The 17,856-nt window shown below is 37.9% G+C and overlaps 1 protein-coding gene and 1 non-coding gene across 3 annotated transcripts in view; both read right to left on the bottom strand.

Moving 5' to 3' along the window:
- ARHGAP24 (Rho GTPase activating protein 24) overlaps window positions 1-17,856 on the bottom strand; it is a 732,927-nt gene that overhangs the window by 471,647 nt on the left and 243,424 nt on the right. The window lies entirely within an intron of this gene.
- Window positions 3,588-3,691, bottom strand: LOC140624059 (U6 spliceosomal RNA). Its single transcript, XR_012023596.1, has one exon. It is a non-coding gene; the product is annotated as a U6 spliceosomal RNA (small nuclear RNA).

The following is a 17,856-nucleotide window of genomic DNA, read 5'->3' as shown; positions in this document are numbered from 1 at the left end:
TATCTTGCATTTTCAGACTCTCATAAATATTTAATAAAGTGTTACTGACATGGGAATTGGAGACATATAAATCTATTTATGTAATAGCTCTAAGACTCACTTGTGACTGACACTTTGCATAAGCAAAGCAATAGATAAAATTATATATGATAGTTAATGTACTGCTTGCAAAAGGCAGTCCGACAATCTCATTCTTAAACTCATTAAGAAATAAATGGATTACCTATAACAGAATGGCTGGGGATATGATTAGTAGCTGAATATGGAAAAGGTGAGCGATGTGACAAAGAATTAACACGGGAAAAGAAAAGGTATACCCAATGTGTGCAGTATCATGTGGAAAGGAAGGAATTTGCACCATCACAGAATAAAAGTTGCAGAAATTACATGGAAACAGACTACTCCACAAAGACTGTCAATAAATCTCATGAGGAACTAATTTCCCCAGATAGAAACAGGATTTCAGGTCTTTTATAAGAGAACAGATTGCAGGTAAAGGCAACGTAAACACATTAGAACCTCTGTCACGACAACAAGCAGGTAGAAGAAGTGAAATGAGGACACCACAGCTATGACTTAGATCAAACCTTTCACAAAAATCCCAAAATTATAAACAAATCAGAATTAGGCAGTCTGAAGAGCAGAGAAGAGAACCCATCATAAGGAGGGAAAAAATCCTGGGAAAAAAAAACAAAGCAGCAGGTAAGAAAACATTTCACAACGTCAGATGCATTGAGCACTTATTATTTTAATACCCAAACATCACCTATTCTTTCAAGAAATTCTCCTCCAGCCACGTGGCTCTGGTGTTAGCTGATTATGACTGAGTCCCACCTGGCTGGCTAGACTGTCTGTATTCTACTGAGCAAAGCTAATCAGAGTCTGTTGAGACTGACCAAGTTGGTGCTAGAACTCTTCCATTTGTCTGGCTATAGCAATGTGAACAAGGTCTTCCCACAGAAGGTTTCCTCGCTAGTGGAGAACTCAGAGAAAAAGAGCCTTCATGCTGAGAGGAAAAAGATAAATGTAGAATCCCAACAGTGAGATTCTAGATCTAGTCAGCCCTAATGTGAGCTCTACACCAGCCCCTCCTAACGATTTGCTTATATGAACTGATAAATTCCTCTCTGTTAAAACTATTTCAAATTGGTTTTCTGTCTTCAAAGACTCATGACCAAGAGACCAACTACACACATGCAGTCAAGAAAACACACACACATACACACACACACACACACACACACACACGAAAAACCTTTACAAAGAAAAAGGAAGTGAATCTGAGAGTATTTAGGCAGCTGGACAGGAGAACTGAAAACTTGAGCAGAAGAAAATGTGTCTCCTTAAATGTGGTATGCTACGATTATTTCACATTGCTTTTGTAAGTGGATTAAAAATTATGGTTAGCTGACCAGTAAGGGCATATTAGTAGTCCCAGGGGCCAAAACGAACACTGGAGGAAGAACCTCCATGTGGCTGACACGGTGGCAACAGGGAAAAGATTTATGCTTCCTCTGGAGCCTGATCACACCCAGGCTTATTTCCTCTTCACTTGAAGTGTCCATTTGAGGTTTGGCAGCTCCTTCTGAACTGACAGAACCTAATAAATTTCTTTCCCAACTCTCTTTTGGAATTAGGTGGCAACTTCCTTGTAGAATCACCTCTTGATTGAGACATTCCTGCAAATAAATTAAGGTCTAGTAGCTATTACTTCTACCCTTCTGTTTGTAGAGCAGGAGGTGACACGACAGGACTGAGAGAAGTGCCAAAGATCCACGGGGCACAGACAAAGCCAAATTAATCTAAGGAGCAGGAAATGTAATCTATGGCCAAATATTGGATGAGACGGTCCACACAGCTAACCTGGAAAACACACTCAAACCCTTTTTCAGTACTCTGTCCTCTGGAGTGTGAACAATTGACAGAGTACTGATTCCCCCTACCCTTTTAAAATTGATTTCTAAGGATCCCTGGGTGGCGCAGCGGTTTGGCGCCTGCCTTTGGCCCAGGGCGCGATCCTGGAGACCCGGGATCGAATCCCACGTCGGGCTCCCGGTGCATGGAGCCTGCTTCTCCCTCTGCCTGTGTCTCTGCCTCTCTCTCTCTCTCTCTCTCTGTGACTATCATAAATAAATAAAATTAAAAAAAAATAAAAATAAAAAAAAATAAAATTGATTTCTAATTAACAGTGTTATCTTAGTTTCAGGTTTATAGTATAATGATTGAACATTTCTCTACATTACTCTGGGCTCATCAGAGTAAGTGTACTCTTAATCCCCTTTATATTTTACCCATCCCTTCCATCCACCTTCCCTCTGGCAACCACCAGTTTGTTCCCTGTATTTAAGAGTCTGGTTTTTTGGTTTTTTTTTTTTGTCTCTTTTTTCCTTTGTTTGTTCATTTGCTTTGTTTCTTAAATTCCAAAAGTATGAGTAAAATTATATGGTATTTTTCTTTCTCTAACTTATTTCATTTAGCATTATATCCTCTAGGTCCATCTATGCTGTCCCAAATGTTAAGACCCTATTCTTTTTTATGAATGAGTAATATCCCATTACATAGATGGATGGATGGATAGATTTAAAGACAGATATATAGATATAGATATCTCACAACCTTAAGCATCCATCCATCTATGAATGGACACTTTGGTTGCATCCATATCTCAGTTATTATAAACAATGTTGCAATAAAATAGGGGTGCATATATCTTTTCAAATTAGTGTTTTTGTTTTTTGGGTAAATATCCAGTAGTGGAATTACTGGATGACAGAGTACTGATTTTAATTAGCCTCTAACTCATTTGAACCTCTTTGTGACAACGGAAAGTAATTTAACCTCTCTCTGCCCCTCTTTCTTCTGGATCAAAACATGGCTCATCATTATCATACAATGTCTAATAATCTTAGCTTTGTATTTGTTACATGTAAATTAAATAGCTTTTTACCTTTTAAAAAAATTATGACAGGTCATAGAGAAATCTGATCAGGATTCAGGTACCTTGGACTTCATTTCATTAGTAATGACCTTGAGTACTAAATTATCCTAGGAATATCCTACATTTCCAAACAATTCCAAAAGACATGGTAAATGAAATAATTCCTTAGAATCCAGGTAGCAAACCTTTACTAAAATATAGTAACCTCGGGACACCTGGGTGGCTCAGCAGCTGAGCATCTGCCTTTGGCCCAGGGCATGATCCGGGGATCCAGGATCGAGTCCCACATCAGGCTCCCCACGGGGAGTCTGCTTCTCCCTCTGCCTGTGTTTCTGTCTCTCTCTCTCACTGTGTCTCTCAAGAATAAATAAATAAAAATCTTCAAAAATAAAAAAAATATATAGTAACCTCAACCACTCTGTAGTTGAGTATTCTCTTACAGCATTTTCAACATCAGTACACAAATTATAACGGCCCTAAGTGACTGAAATTTAACATGTAATGAGCAACTACAGTGAACCAGGTACTAAGCATGGTGACCCCAGCAATAAAAATAACAACCTATATAATAACTAGGATAATGACTAATATGACTTGTACTTAGTATGTGGCAGGCATTTTACTAAGCATTATTTCTCTCTCTTTAAAAAAAAATATGGAATGCTTCATGAATTTGTGTGTCATCCTTGCACAGATGTCATGCTAATCTTCTCTGTAGCATTCCAATTTTAGTATATGTGCTGAAGCAAGCACTAAGCATTATCTCATTTAACCCTTTTAGCACTATGAGGTAGGATCTATAATTATTTACGTGTTACAATTGAGGCTCAGTGAGGTTAAGTAATTTGCCAAAGGTCACATGGTTAATTGGTGGAGAACTGAGACTAGAACCCACACTTCCTATTCTGGGTGAAACTGCATTCCCCACAAGAAAGATCTTTTGAAGATCTGCCTTGGAATAGACCTTGTTTGGAAAAACAGTTATTGCAGATATAATTAGTTAAGAGAAGGTCTACCTGAAGTAGGGTGGCCCCCAACCCAGTATGACTGGCGTCCTTGTAAGAAAATGAACACGAATACAGAGACACACAGCAAAATGAAAGATAACAATGAAGACAGAGCTTGGAGTGATGTAGCTGCAAACCAAAGAAAGCCAAAGACTTCCAGCAAACTACCAGAAGCAGAAAGATCCAAAGGTGGATTTCCCTACAGGTGTCAGAGGGTGCATGGCCCTGCTGACACCTTGATTTCAGACTTCTAGTCTAGAACTAGGAGAAAATACATTTCTGGGTTTTGCAACTACCTAGTTTGTGGTACTTTGTTACAGCAGCATTAAAAATCTAATAGACTTCTTTGCAGATGACATGATACTGTACATAGAGAACCCAAAAGACTCCACCCCAAGATTGCTAGAACTCATACAGCAATTCGGCAGTGTGGCAGGATACAAAATCAATGCCCAGAAATCAGCAGCATTTCTATACACTAACAATGAGACTGAAGAAAGAGAAATTAAGGAGTCAATCCCATTTACAATTGCACCCAAAAGTAGACCTGCCCTACGATACCTAGGAATAAACCTAACCAAAGAGGTAAAGAATCTATACAAAAACTACAGAACACTAATGAAAGAAATTGAGGAAGACACAAAGAGATGGAAAAATATTCTATCCTCATGGATTGGAAGAATTAATATTGTGAAAATGTCAATGCTACCCAGGGCAATTTACACATTTAATGCAATCCCTATCAAAATACCATGGACTTTCTTCAGAGAGTTGGAGCAAATCATCTTAAGATTTGTGTGGAATCAGAAAAGACCCTGAATAGCCAGGGGAACATTGAGGAAGAAAATCAGAGCCAGGGGCATCACAATGCCAGATTTCAGGTTGTACTACAAAGCTGTGGTCATCAAGACAGTGTGGTACTGGCACAAAAAACAGACACATAGACCAATGGAACAGAATAGAGAATCCAAAAATGGCACCTCAACTCTATAGTCAACTAATATTCAACAAAGCAGGAAAGACTATCCACTGGAAAAAGGACAGTCTCTTCAATAAATGGTGCTGGGAAAATTGGACGGCCACGTGCAGAAGAATGAAACTAAACCATTCTCTTACACCAGACACAAAGATAAACTCAAAATGGATGAAAGATCTAAATGTGAGACAAGAATCCATCAAAATCCTAGAGGAGAACACAGGCAACACCCTTTTTGAACTTGGCCAAAGCAACTTCTTGCAAGATACATCTATGAAGGCAAGGGAAACAAAAGCAAAAATGAATTATTGGGACTTAATCAAGATAAAAAGCTTCTGCACAGCAAAAGAAACAGTCAACAAAACTAACAGACAACCTACAGAATGGGAGAAGATATTTGCAAATGATATATCAGATAAAGGGCTAGTATCGAAGATCTATAAAGAACTTATTAAACTCAACAGCAAAGAGACAACCAATCCAATCATGAAATGAGTAAAAGACATGAACAGAAATCTCACAGAGGAAGACATAGACATGGCCAACAAGCACATGAGAAAATGCTCTGCATCACTTGCCATTAGGGAAATACAAATCAAAACCACAATGAGATACCACCTCACACCAGTGAGAATGGGGAAAATGAACAAGACAGGAAACAAAACATGTTGGAGAAGATGTGGAGAAAGGGGAACCCTCTTGCACTGTTGGTGGGAATGTGAACTGGTGCAGCCACTCTGGAAAACTGTGTGGAGGTTCCTCAAAGAGTTAAAAATAGACCTGCCCTACGACCCAGCAATTGCACTGTCGGGGATTTACCCCAAAGATACAGATGCAAAAAAAAATGCAAAAAAAATGCAAAAAAAAAAAAAAAAAAGATACAGATGCAGTGAAACGCTGAAACACCTGCACCCCGATGTTTCTAGCAGCAATGTCCACAATAGCCAAACTGTGGAAGGAGCCTCTGTGTCCATCGGAAGATGAATGGATAAAGAAGATGTGGTTTATGTATACAATGGAATATTACTCAGCCATTAGAAACGACAAATACCTACCATTTGCTTTGACATAATAAAACTAGGGGGTATTATGCTGAGTGAAGTAAGTCAATCAGAGTAGGACACACATTATATGGTCTCATTCATTTGGGGAATATAAAAAATAGTGAAAGGGAATAAAGGGGAAAGGAGAAAAAAATGAGTGGGAAATATCAGAAAGGGAGACAGAACGTGAGAGACTCCTAACTCTGAGAAACGAACTAGGGGTGGTAGAAAGGGAGGTGGGCAGGGGTGGGGGTGACTGGATGACGGGCACTGAGGGGGGCACTTGATGGGATGAGCACTGGGTGTTATTCTATATGTTGGCCTATTGGACACCAACAAAAAATAAATTTATTTAAAAAATGAGTGGGAAATATCAGAGAGGGGTGACAGAACATGAGAGATTCCTAACTCTGGGAAACGAACAAGGGGTAGTGGAAAGGAAGGTGGGCGGGGGGTTGGGGTGACTGGATGATGGGCACTGGGGGGCACTTGACAGGATGAGCACTGGGTGGTATGCTATATGTTGGCAAATTGAACTCTAATAAAAAAATTAAAAAAAAATAAATCTCAGGTGGAAAAAAAGAAGACTAATGGAATGCTTAACTCTAATGCCTTCAGCATGCCATGTATTTTTTTTTTTTTTTTTTAGCATGCCATGTCTTATTACCACATCAGCTTAAAGTCTCTCCTGGATGATAAAAGAAATATTCAATTACATGAAAAATAGATATAATTTTTCAGTTTTATTAAATTCTAATTACACAAAGATCCACATAAGAGATCTTTTTTTTTAAATCAGAGTTCCTATTCTCTGCCTCACCTGTGGTAAACATAATTTTTGTAGTTATTTTAAAATATTTTATAAAATAGCCTTTTAAATGATGGAAATGGCCAACATTTATCCTAAAGCAATTTTCATCTTTAAAAAAGGAGTCATTGTATTTTGTGGGTGGCCATTCAACTGTTTTATTTAAATTACCACACTCTAGGAACTCATCTGGAAGAAACAAACACATAGTAGAAAGGACAAACAAGACAAGCTCACATGATACATGAGCCTATGCAGCCAACAATTTACTAGACCACAGACATGGATTTTGCTGCAAAGGAAAGAACAGGTAGAGAGAATACAGACTCAGGGAATAGAGGAAAGATACAGTGAGGATACCTTATCTTGAAAGTGATAGAGAAAGAAAGACCAGGAAAAGCAGGTTCAGGTGAGCAGAGGAAATAGAATGAGGGTAAAGATAGGAGGGAAAGCCTGTGGAGAACCTGGAAGGAGATTAGATGGGGGGTAGAGGTTGGGGGGAAAGAGAAAGAGGGGAGAAAAGAGATGAGGCAGGAGGGTCAGTAAAGGAGAAAAAAACTATCTGAATTGTGTGAAGGTGTGAGATTCTTTGTCTTTCTGTTTACTGATATGCATGGCAGACATTTTCTTCAGGGTCCCAGTGGCTGCTTCAACAGAATGAAATGAGACATCCCATGACACTTTCTCATAATGGTAAGTAACCATCAAAAACTCAAAGGAGGAAAATACTCTTATAAAGTGTCTTCTTTTTTTTTTTTTTTCAATCTTGGCAAAGTCTGTTTTCTGAAACAAAAGAGCAGTGTATATCCCCATCGTGTTGTTGAAGAGTCCCTTTTAAGAGCCGCCACATCACATGCAATACTTGATCACCATTAAAGCCCAAGTTTTCTAGTGCCAAGAGCCAAGTGTGTTGTGGTTTGATCTTTGAGAAATATTTCTGGATAGTAAAGATCAAGGGCCATAAATTTGGAGGCACATCTTGTCACCATTCTGTTTGTGCTGTTACAACATGATATTTATTAGGAGCAGAGCTTCTCCAGTAAAGGGCATAATTACAACAGCCCATACTACACAAGTAGCATTTTTTAATGTATCTTATTTAATTTTTAAGTATATATAATTATAAATGTATTTATTATGTACCATAAATATAAATATATATATGATATAAAATTACATGAAAAGATAGGGGGTTCAAAGTAAAATTCTCCTTTAATAAATTCAAACCAGGAAAAGCATCGTGAAAAAACGAAAGGAAAGTCAGCAGCATTAAAGTTGCAGATCTTGAAGCAGGTTTTTATTATGCTTTAAGAATAAACATTCTGCTAGTTTAGAGCACATGAGCATTTCCAAATACCTAAATAAAGGAAGAGTATCTCAAAGAGAAAGTGTTCTTCAAGTACTGCTTCAACTTTCAGTGCTAGAAAATGTTTCTATATTTAATATATTGATAAATGTCTCCTCTTTCTGCAACACATCACATATGTTTTTAATGTGTGCATGTCTTTTTATAATCTAGGCATCCCTTTTTTCTCATACTTTGGGGTTTTTAATTCAATTAAGCAATAGCCAGTTAAAACATGCAGATGAAAGCTAATACTAGGAAGTAGAATTTGATAAATGATAAAAATCACTTATATAGCTAGAATTCTCTAACATTGTAGACAATGGGGTGATCACCCATTGCAGGAACAGACTAGAGGAAGGTTTCATGCAAAGATAGGACGGGACCCAGGGCTGACCAGTCTCACCGAAGGAGAGAGGAGGGAATTCCAGGCAGGGAAAGGCCTAGAGAAGGACAGACTATTGGAATGTGGGTGGAGGAAGTGGAAAGACCAGCCTGTGGGGAAGAACACATGGAGAAAGAAAGTTGACTAGGTCAGTTATGACTGGAAAGTCCCCGCAAGAAGTGGCCAGTGGAGCCTCGTGGGAGAGGAAAGATAGGAAGAAAGCAGTGGTTGACTGAACTGGCTCCAATATGAAAAATGAATTTCACTGCAGCAAAAGCAAAATGCAGATATATTAAACCATTGCGCAAAACAGCAATGACCCAGGCAGCAGATGGTGACAGCCTGGGGAAGACTGACAGTGGTGAAAATGGAAGGAAGGAGTATTACGCAAGATGATTGCTCAGAGCTTGGAGACAGGATGCTGCAGTTTTATCTGTAGGACCTGCATCGTGCTTCTCATTGGCTAGTGGTGACAAAACTCTTCTTAAGCCTTTTAGCCTTAGGTCAGGCAGTGACTCTCAATGCTTAAGAGTCCGGCAGAGAAACGCTCTTTTTCTCCCCCAGCTTTACTGAGGTAAAATTGACAAATAAAATTATAAGATAGAGAAAGTGTACATCACAGAGAAATACTCTTTGAAAGCTATAATTGAAGAATGGAAGATCACTCCTACAGCCTTCAAAACAAACCACTCAATTCTGCAAATATCTCTCTTGAGATGGCATCTTTTTTTTTTAATTAGAATTTTTAATGCATTCTTTTCATAGTAACCTTGCCCTTGCTGCCCTCAAATTATTTTCCTTGGGTATATTTGAATCAGGATTTCAGGAAAGATACTTTATGTTTCCCCAACCCGCTTTGCATAAGCAGAACCACACGAGCAATGTGAAGGTGTATTTTAAATGAAATATGCTTTCTATACAGTGGAAAACTCAATCCTGAGGCTATACATCTGGAAACTTCAAAACTCTGAATCAATTCTAATGACCAAAGAATACGTATAAAAAAGTTTTTTTTTTTTGGGTGGGGGGGGTGGCGCCTGGGTGGCTCAGTCAGTTAAGCATCTGCCTTTGGCTCAGGTCATGATCTCAGGGTCCTAGGATACAGCCCCATGTCAGGCTCTCTGCTCATCGTGGAGTCTGCTTCTTCCTCTCCCTCTGCCTCCTGCTCCACCTACTTGTACTCTCTCACTCTCTGTCAAAATAATAAATTATTTTTTTAAACTGTTTTTTAATTAAAAAATAAAAATAGTTTTTTTTAATATTACTGAAAAATCAAAAGAGATTTGAACATATTCATGCACTTATATACATGAACTCTATTCGTAAGCAAAGATGCAAAGCTTCTCAAAGTTTAACCAGGGTTTAAACACTTTTCTAATGAGAGGGCTACCTGCATTCTCAGGTAGGTGGAAAATAGAAATATAGAAGTAGCAAGACTGGGGCCTCCCATTCATTGTTTAATTTGATTAACAAATTGATTCATTTATTAAACAACTATTCATTCATTGACTATCCTTTTCTATGCATTATGACAATTACAAAGATGAATAAGAACCTGTCCCTGGGTGAATAATAGTGAAGTCTAGGATTTAATAGTACATTGCAGTTTACCAAGTCCTTTCTCTTAACATGTGAAGATCTCAGAAGAAGTTGGGAACCACTTCCATTTTTTTAGATCAGAAAGTAGAACCATAATAGTCTTCTGCAACTCATATCTCTTATGCTCATACCCACCACTGTTTCTTGGGCTATTCTCTTTCTTCCAATGAGAATTCTCTCACGTATTCATTCAGACATTGATGCTATTCATAAATATAACTGAATACCCACCATGTGCCAGCCACCAAAGGCTTTGGGATAGGTAAGGTGAAATAAATAGAATCATTGTCTTCAAGGAATTCATATCCCAGTGAGTAAAAAGGCAAGTAAAAGTTATAGGGAAGTGATCAATGGCCCAAAAGAAAGCCCAGTGGGCCAATGAGCAAATCTCCAGGGGCTCTCTCTCGAGGGCCATGCAAATCTGACCATCCAAGTTCAAGAAGCATCTTCACCCAATAGCCTTCACTTTAGAAACCCTCAGTTGACATTTGTTTGGTTTTCCCCTAAATTTCCAAACAATTAGAATCTACAATTTAGTCCTTTAATATATATTTCCTTTTATATCTCCACCTTTTATTTTTTTTAAGATGTATTTATTTATTTGAGATAGAGTGTGTGTGAATAGGGGGTAGGGCAAAGGGACAAAGTAAGACAGAAACTGAGCCAAATAGCTGCTTAACTAACTGAGCCACACAGGTGCCCTGGTTATTAATCTGTATTCTTAGAGGGTAGTCAAACTATTTTCTAAGGACATAAAATTATTTACTGTCATCACCTAATATATGTTTATTCTCTATTGGAGTCATGGCATTAAAATGAATACCATGGAACACTAGACTTCTCAGTACCTAATACTATGGAAATATGGGACTGTCATCAACATCTGAATCAGTGTTGTCCCACATAAATATAATGAAAGCCATGTATAGAATTTCTACTGTCTACATTTTAGAAGAAAAAGAAAAAGAAACAGGTGACATTAATTTTAATAATGTATTTAAACCCAATGTATCCAAAAATTTATCATTTCAACATGTAAGCAATATTAAAAACATTAGTGAGATATTTTATATTCTTTTTACTAAGTCTTAGAAATCCAGTGTATATTACAGCACATCTCAATTTGCAGGCTGAATTTTTATCAGAAATACGTGATTGGTATTAGGAATGAAATTTAAAATTTACAGTTTAAAAAGTAGATTTCCAGAAACCTAGTTATTCCCCCCAAAATACTTAATTATTAGTTTTTTAAGACGTTATTTATTTATGCATGAGAGACACACAGAGAGAGGCAGACACAGGCAGAAGGAGAAGCAAGCTCCCTGCGGGAAGCCTGATACAGGACTCAATCCCAGGACCCTGTGATCACCACCTGAGCCAAAAGCAGACGTTCAACCACTGAGCCACCCAGGCGTCCCTTAATTATTTTTAGTAATTACAAAAATATGTTTTGAAATTTAACTATAAGTTAATTAAGTGAAATAAAATTGGAAACAAATTAAAAACTCAGTTCCTCAGTTGTACTAGCACCAAAAGCTGTGGCTACCATACTAAACAGCGCAGACCTAGATCAATCTCTATCCACATTTCTTCTTCAACAATGTGTAAAACATATGCTTATTTCTCTTATTTTGGTTTGTACTTTGTTATTTAATGGGACTCTCCTTTAAGAGGTGATAATGGGAGATGATCATAGTAGCTAAGCAAAGGAAGGGCCAATCCTGGGTCCAGTCAAGGGTACAAGCTAAGTGGGAGCTCTCTTCATCTGGACCCCTTGAGAATGCACCTTAACTTTTTGTGTTTTTGTATATTTGACCTTGAGTCTTCACCATAGGCAGGAGGAAAAGAAGGAATGAAAGAATGATAAAGGCTTTCTAGGCTCCCAGGTACTTCTTCCCCACATAAGGCCATGTGACCTCTTAGAGGTCTCTTTCATTTACTCAGAATGTAGATAAGTGCTTATTAGTTATATATGTCTGTACTTTTTTTTCATAAAAGGACCATAGTTAGGGGAAGACATTTTAGCACATATTTTAAAACTTCTGTGTACACAAACTCATGTGAGAAATTTGTTAGAATGTCGAGTCCAAAGCCCTATTTCCAAAGATTCTAATTTTGCCCTAGGCTTTCAAGGAGAAAGACTCTCTCTCTTTGCTCTCTTCATTCTCTTATGGCCAGGATAGTCTATCAGACCTATGGATTTCCCTTCTTGGGGAAGTGGATTCTCATTCCCTAAATGGTTCAGCATGAGGCTCAGCCCAGACACATGGCACAGTTTTCTTCCTTTTCCCATTAGGAAAACTGAAAAATTCAGAATACCAAAGTAAGAAGGTCATAGAGAAAATAACATCACAACCCCTTTGGCTGTTTAGTGTTGGGTTAAAGGAGCAAGGTCGTGTCTGTGAAACCTGAGTGAGACCTGGCCCAGATCACCAGGGTACAAGCCACATGGAAATCTAGTCTGAAAAGCCAAGCCAGGTAGTCAAGATGGCCATTATTTTACTGTGTCCTTAGTTCCCCTGTAGTAGGTATCTGGATGGGATTCAAAATCTTAGTCACCTTTGACACATTAACACTGATTCTTTGCAAACAAGTATTTTGTTTCCTCACAAAAATCTCCTTGTTCCTGTCACCAAAGAAAAGAAAATAAACTATTAGCCTGCCTCATGGCTTATACATTTATTTTACTTGGATAAAAGGAAGTACTGCACACTTTTCATTAACCAACTTAAGAGAAAAAGGAACTCAACCATAACTACTTCTTGTTTAGATTAGAAATTTAAAAGATGGAAAAGGGACTGGAATGCTGGGGGAGACCCAAGTGTATGGCAAAGCTACGATGTGTACAGAGATTGCTACAACAGTATAACTAAAAACTTGGGGACTCAGTATTGCATTGCTTAATTTGACATGGTGGAACTGCTTTTGCAAATACACATTTTTAATGCTGACAATTAATAGCAGTGGACAACAACACATTTTGCATGTATGTAATTATTTCAAAGTGACTTCTCTCTTCCAATTAGTCTTTATAAGATCTCTGAGACATAAATGTTCTTTTCTAGAATTTAATACCCAAAGAAGTTATTTCCCCAAACTTGCTCTTATGACTGACAGAGCTGAGGCACAAAACTGTATTTTTAGGCTTCACGAAAGCACATGATTTCATGCCCTAATCGGGCTATTCAGAAACGGATGGGGCAAAATGAGATGTAGTCACTAACATCTGTGACTAATAAGCTCAGCTGGGTAGGGTCTTTCCAACCTCCTTCTCTCTAACCTCCTTCCATTAATTAGTCACCAAGTTTAGTCCTTTTAACCCTTTCATATCTCTTCACTCCTTTCCTCCTTCTTCATCAGCAGTGTCTAAATTCATCCCAAACTCCTGAACATTTACCAAATGTCTCCTAATATTCTGATCACAGCATTGTTTCTTTGCACATGGGTTTACCTCGGCCTGAGATGACTTCCTTCCTTCCTTGTCCACTTCTGAACTTTAGAAAAGAACTTAATTCCTTCATCGTCTATCCATAAATCTCATCTCTATTTTGTAGGTAAGACTTTTCCCAGAAGGGATAAACTTTCACCAAAGACACTGGTTATAACAATTTCCCTAAAGATTTTCAACTTGTGACCACCAACATATGGGTGGCTAATGTCTATAGCTAGGAATCTGCAAAACTCACAGGAAAATGTGATGAACCATGAAGCACCCAAGGCTGTGCTTTTTTATTATTACAATTAAATATACCCTGGAGCTTAAGTATGCTTGTCTTCACATTGTTGCATGGCCATTTTTATTTATATGTTGTTGAACTTGAAACCTGTCCGATATGACATCAAATACACTTATGGTCAAAAGGTGATCAACAAATCATGCAAAAGATTATAATCTTCTCAAAAGCCAGAGGGGAAATAGACTTCTTTAAGGAAGGAGTTCTTTAGGTTATGAAAAGTAAACAAATAAACATTCCCACCATACCAAAGATTCCCATGCACAAATCAACAGTGGTTGTGATGGTCCTATTTCTGCTGCTTGATGGCCCTGTCACTGGTGATACTCACAAGCTGTTCTTGTTTTACAACTGCCAAGCCAGAAAGGCACATGCAACCAAAAGCTTTCCTAGATTCCTGCAGACAAAAGATGATGATACCATATCAATGAGTCTCTTATTTACCCTCAGTAAATAAACACCTGTGGTCTCTTCCTTTTCATGGTTCTCAGTAACTTTCAACATGCACACTCCGTTAGCCAGGAAGTTACAAAAATGTTGGCATTTGTATAAAAGAAAACAGAACTCTGTAACCACTGAGTGTGACTAATGGTGGAAAATGCATTCACTAAAACAAAGAGTTCACTATCTATTTAAAATGAAAGATCAAAATCTCACAACAAGAATAACAGTAGCCTAACAACTTCATACGTTCCCCAGGGTTTGGAAGCTACCAAATCAAAACGAGATGCAAATATATATAAAATAAGCAGTACTATTAAAGGATTAAAATTGTCTTTCTCTATCCAAGAGAAATAACGCTGACACTCGTGAATTACAGCTAAGGAGAGAAACCCGAGTACCGAGTCACTATTATTCCTCTATCTGAGCATCCAAAAATGCTTGTAACACCTCTCATGTTATACGGCACTAAATTCAGACACACTATTGAAAATAGACATTCTGATAGAAGTCAATTTGCCCTCATACTTGATAATTCCAGATTATGGAGTTCCAGATTATTAAGTTTATCACAATAAACTTTTTCTGGACTCAACTGCTACTTGATTTGGGCTATTTCTCCTCTTTTTAGCATTTCCCATCAACCCCTCTGGTCCTTCTAGCTCCCTTCCCTCTTCCTGAAGCCCAAAAACAAAGCAGGGAAAGAGACTGTGATACACTGCAATTTCCAAGTCTCATCTTTTGGAAAAACAAAACGGCTTGTCAGGTTGGAGTATCTACTTTTGGCTTAGGTCTCTCCTTATCTTGAGGCTTCTCATGAAACTTTATCTCATCATAGTCAGAAAAGTCTATTTTCTATTGTTTCATTTCATATGTGAGAGACTTAAATCAATATGAAAGATATTAGGATAGTAAAAAGCATATAGTAATGTTGTATCATTTACTCTTTTTTCCTTAAGTTTCTGTTTTCATTACAGTATAGCTAACATACAGTGTTATGTATGTTTCAGGTGTACAACAATGATTTCATTCAATACTCTGGTGCTCACAACAAGAGAACTCCCTAATCCCCAGCATCTATTTCACCCACCCCTCCACCCACTTCCCCTCTGGTATCCATCAGTTTATTCTCTAGAATACCAGTCTGTTTCTTGGTTTCTCTCTCTCTCTCTCTCTTTTTTTCTTTTAAAGCAAGACATGGAACTTGCAAGAGGTAAGGGATGTTGATACGGGGCTGTCATCTGCTCAATACAATTTTGAATTCATTAGAATTCAGAGCATGAAGCAGCTGAAACTTCTAAGGGAACCTAAGGTTCATTGTTCTGAAATGGCATTATGGATGCTCAGAGGAGTTAAAGGCTGTCATGACAAGACAGAATCTTTGGTCTTCTGGTCAACAATGCACTCTGGCCAGTGTTTTCCTTAAGCCAAGAAGCAAAGGTAGATTTATAACCAAAGTATAGATGAAAAATTTTGCTTCCAAGACCCCAGTAAGACTTAATCCACTCAGAATACCTCTCAGGACCTTTGCCCAGCATCACTGCTCTCTTCAGTCTAGTTTCTAGGCAGCCATGTGGGTGTGAACAGACTCTAGGAGTCCTGGTGATTTCTAGATAACACCTGAACTGAAATAAAGCCTGGTTGACTTATTAATATTAAATGAGGAAGAAAGTCACAGAACAGTAAGTGGTAATTAATAGCAGGAGAGACATGTTTCCATTACCATTTTTTGTAGTCATAATTTATGAATCTGATATTTATAGTTAAACACAAAAAAAATAGAAGAAACAAGAGGAACAGAACTGTTATTTTCCTAAAGTCTTGCTTTGAATGGAAGAAATATACCATACTAATCATCAGTAAGCTAAAAAATAAACAATTATAATCTCAAAAGCCATTAATTATGAAAACATTAGCAACTTAAAATTAGTCTAAGAAAGCATTTTTATGTAATAAAGCCCAAGACATTTAATATCATGCACAATTTAGTCAAAACTTTGAAGAGAATAAAGCAAGATAATAGGATAATTGATCAACCCAGAATACCAAGTCTTGCACTAACTCATAAATACCACTCATAAATGAAAAAATAAAAGTCAATCATGCTTGAATATCAGAAAAGTGTTAAAATAAACAAACCTATTAACAAAAGGTAAACTGCAGTCTGCAGAAAGAAGCATTTGTGTTGGCCTAAAAACATAAAGATTAAAATATCTGAGACTCAAAATTCTATCAGACGGTCTCTACGGGGAAAAAATTCATTAATAAGTTATATAATAATGAGGAATTTTATGATATAATTCATACGAGTTCTGCTTTTAAAAAAAATTGTTTTCAAACAAGCTGTAGACTCGTTTGTGGCCGTTTATTCACCATAAACAGAGGACTACACTCAGGCCACAGAGGCAAACATACGGTTCTAATAGGAGTTGGGGCTGCCAGGTTAAGAACTCACCCCAAACTGCCAAACATCCTATGAATTGTTTACTACAGTTCTTAATCGTCAAAAAATAATAGGGCTTCCCTGCCTCTGATTAAAATCAACCACCACACAGAATTCAGTCTCTCCGAAAGCAGGCAGGTAGACAGATTCCTATGTGAATGCATTCTACAGAGAATTCTCTGGAAACTGCACAGTGGAATAGCAGGAAGTTGTAAGGTAAGGAACCACCAACTCAAAACAAAAACCCAGCTAATACCTTTGTTTCAAATCAAAGCCAAGATTTAAGATAAAAATTTAATTTGGCCCATTGGAAATAAGTTACCAGGGGCATTTGCTGCTTATCCCCAAGTCTGTAAACACAGCCCTAATTATTCTGGTTACAGTTTATGGGTCAACATTGGTATCAGGGATCAATCTCCAGTCCCTTAAGCAGTCACAGGATCTGTTCCCTGACAACCTTGACAAATGGCAGCACCAGCTCTAATGCAGCATATCCCAGACTCCGAGGAAACATCACCAGCAATTTCAGTCCATTCCCCCTTAGCCTCACATGTGTATTTACTTCTCTCTCTCTCTTTACACCTCTCCTCCATCCCCACCCCCTCCTGGATCAGGGTAAAATGACCTTTACATATCATTTACTCTTTCTGAATTATTTTAGCATTTCACGTTAATAATACAGCTCATTAATGGTACCATCCGCTAATTGCTTGGCATTTTCACAAAATAGTTCGATACAATTTTATTTCATAGCTCTAAGACATGAACAAAATCTTTATTGCATCAAACACACAGAAAACAGCAGCATAAAGTATGCCACTATTATTATTCCTATACATCTGTCCAGAGAGGGTTATTTGCTAACCAAACAAGAACTACCCCTCACAAGCCACTAATGTGCTTGAAAATAAATACATCAGAAGCAAAGTCCCAGATGTAATACCACTGAGCCACATGCAGACATGTGAAGGAAGTCTAAGCATGTAGCAGTCTCTCTTTTGAGATACAGCAGTAACCCCCACTTTCCTGAGATCGCATCCTACACTCTTCAGAACTACCTGCAAAGCTGCATGGGGCAGCATGTTCTGGCATCCCATGGCTCCATGGCAAAGATCTCACCTGCTCCCATTGAAAAGG

The sequence above is a fragment of the Canis lupus genome, chromosome 33 (genome assembly GCF_048164855.1).
Source record: "Canis lupus baileyi chromosome 33, mCanLup2.hap1, whole genome shotgun sequence".
NCBI classification, from domain to species: domain Eukaryota; kingdom Metazoa; phylum Chordata; class Mammalia; order Carnivora; family Canidae; genus Canis; species Canis lupus.
This window is presented reverse-complemented; position numbering and strand designations above follow the sequence as displayed.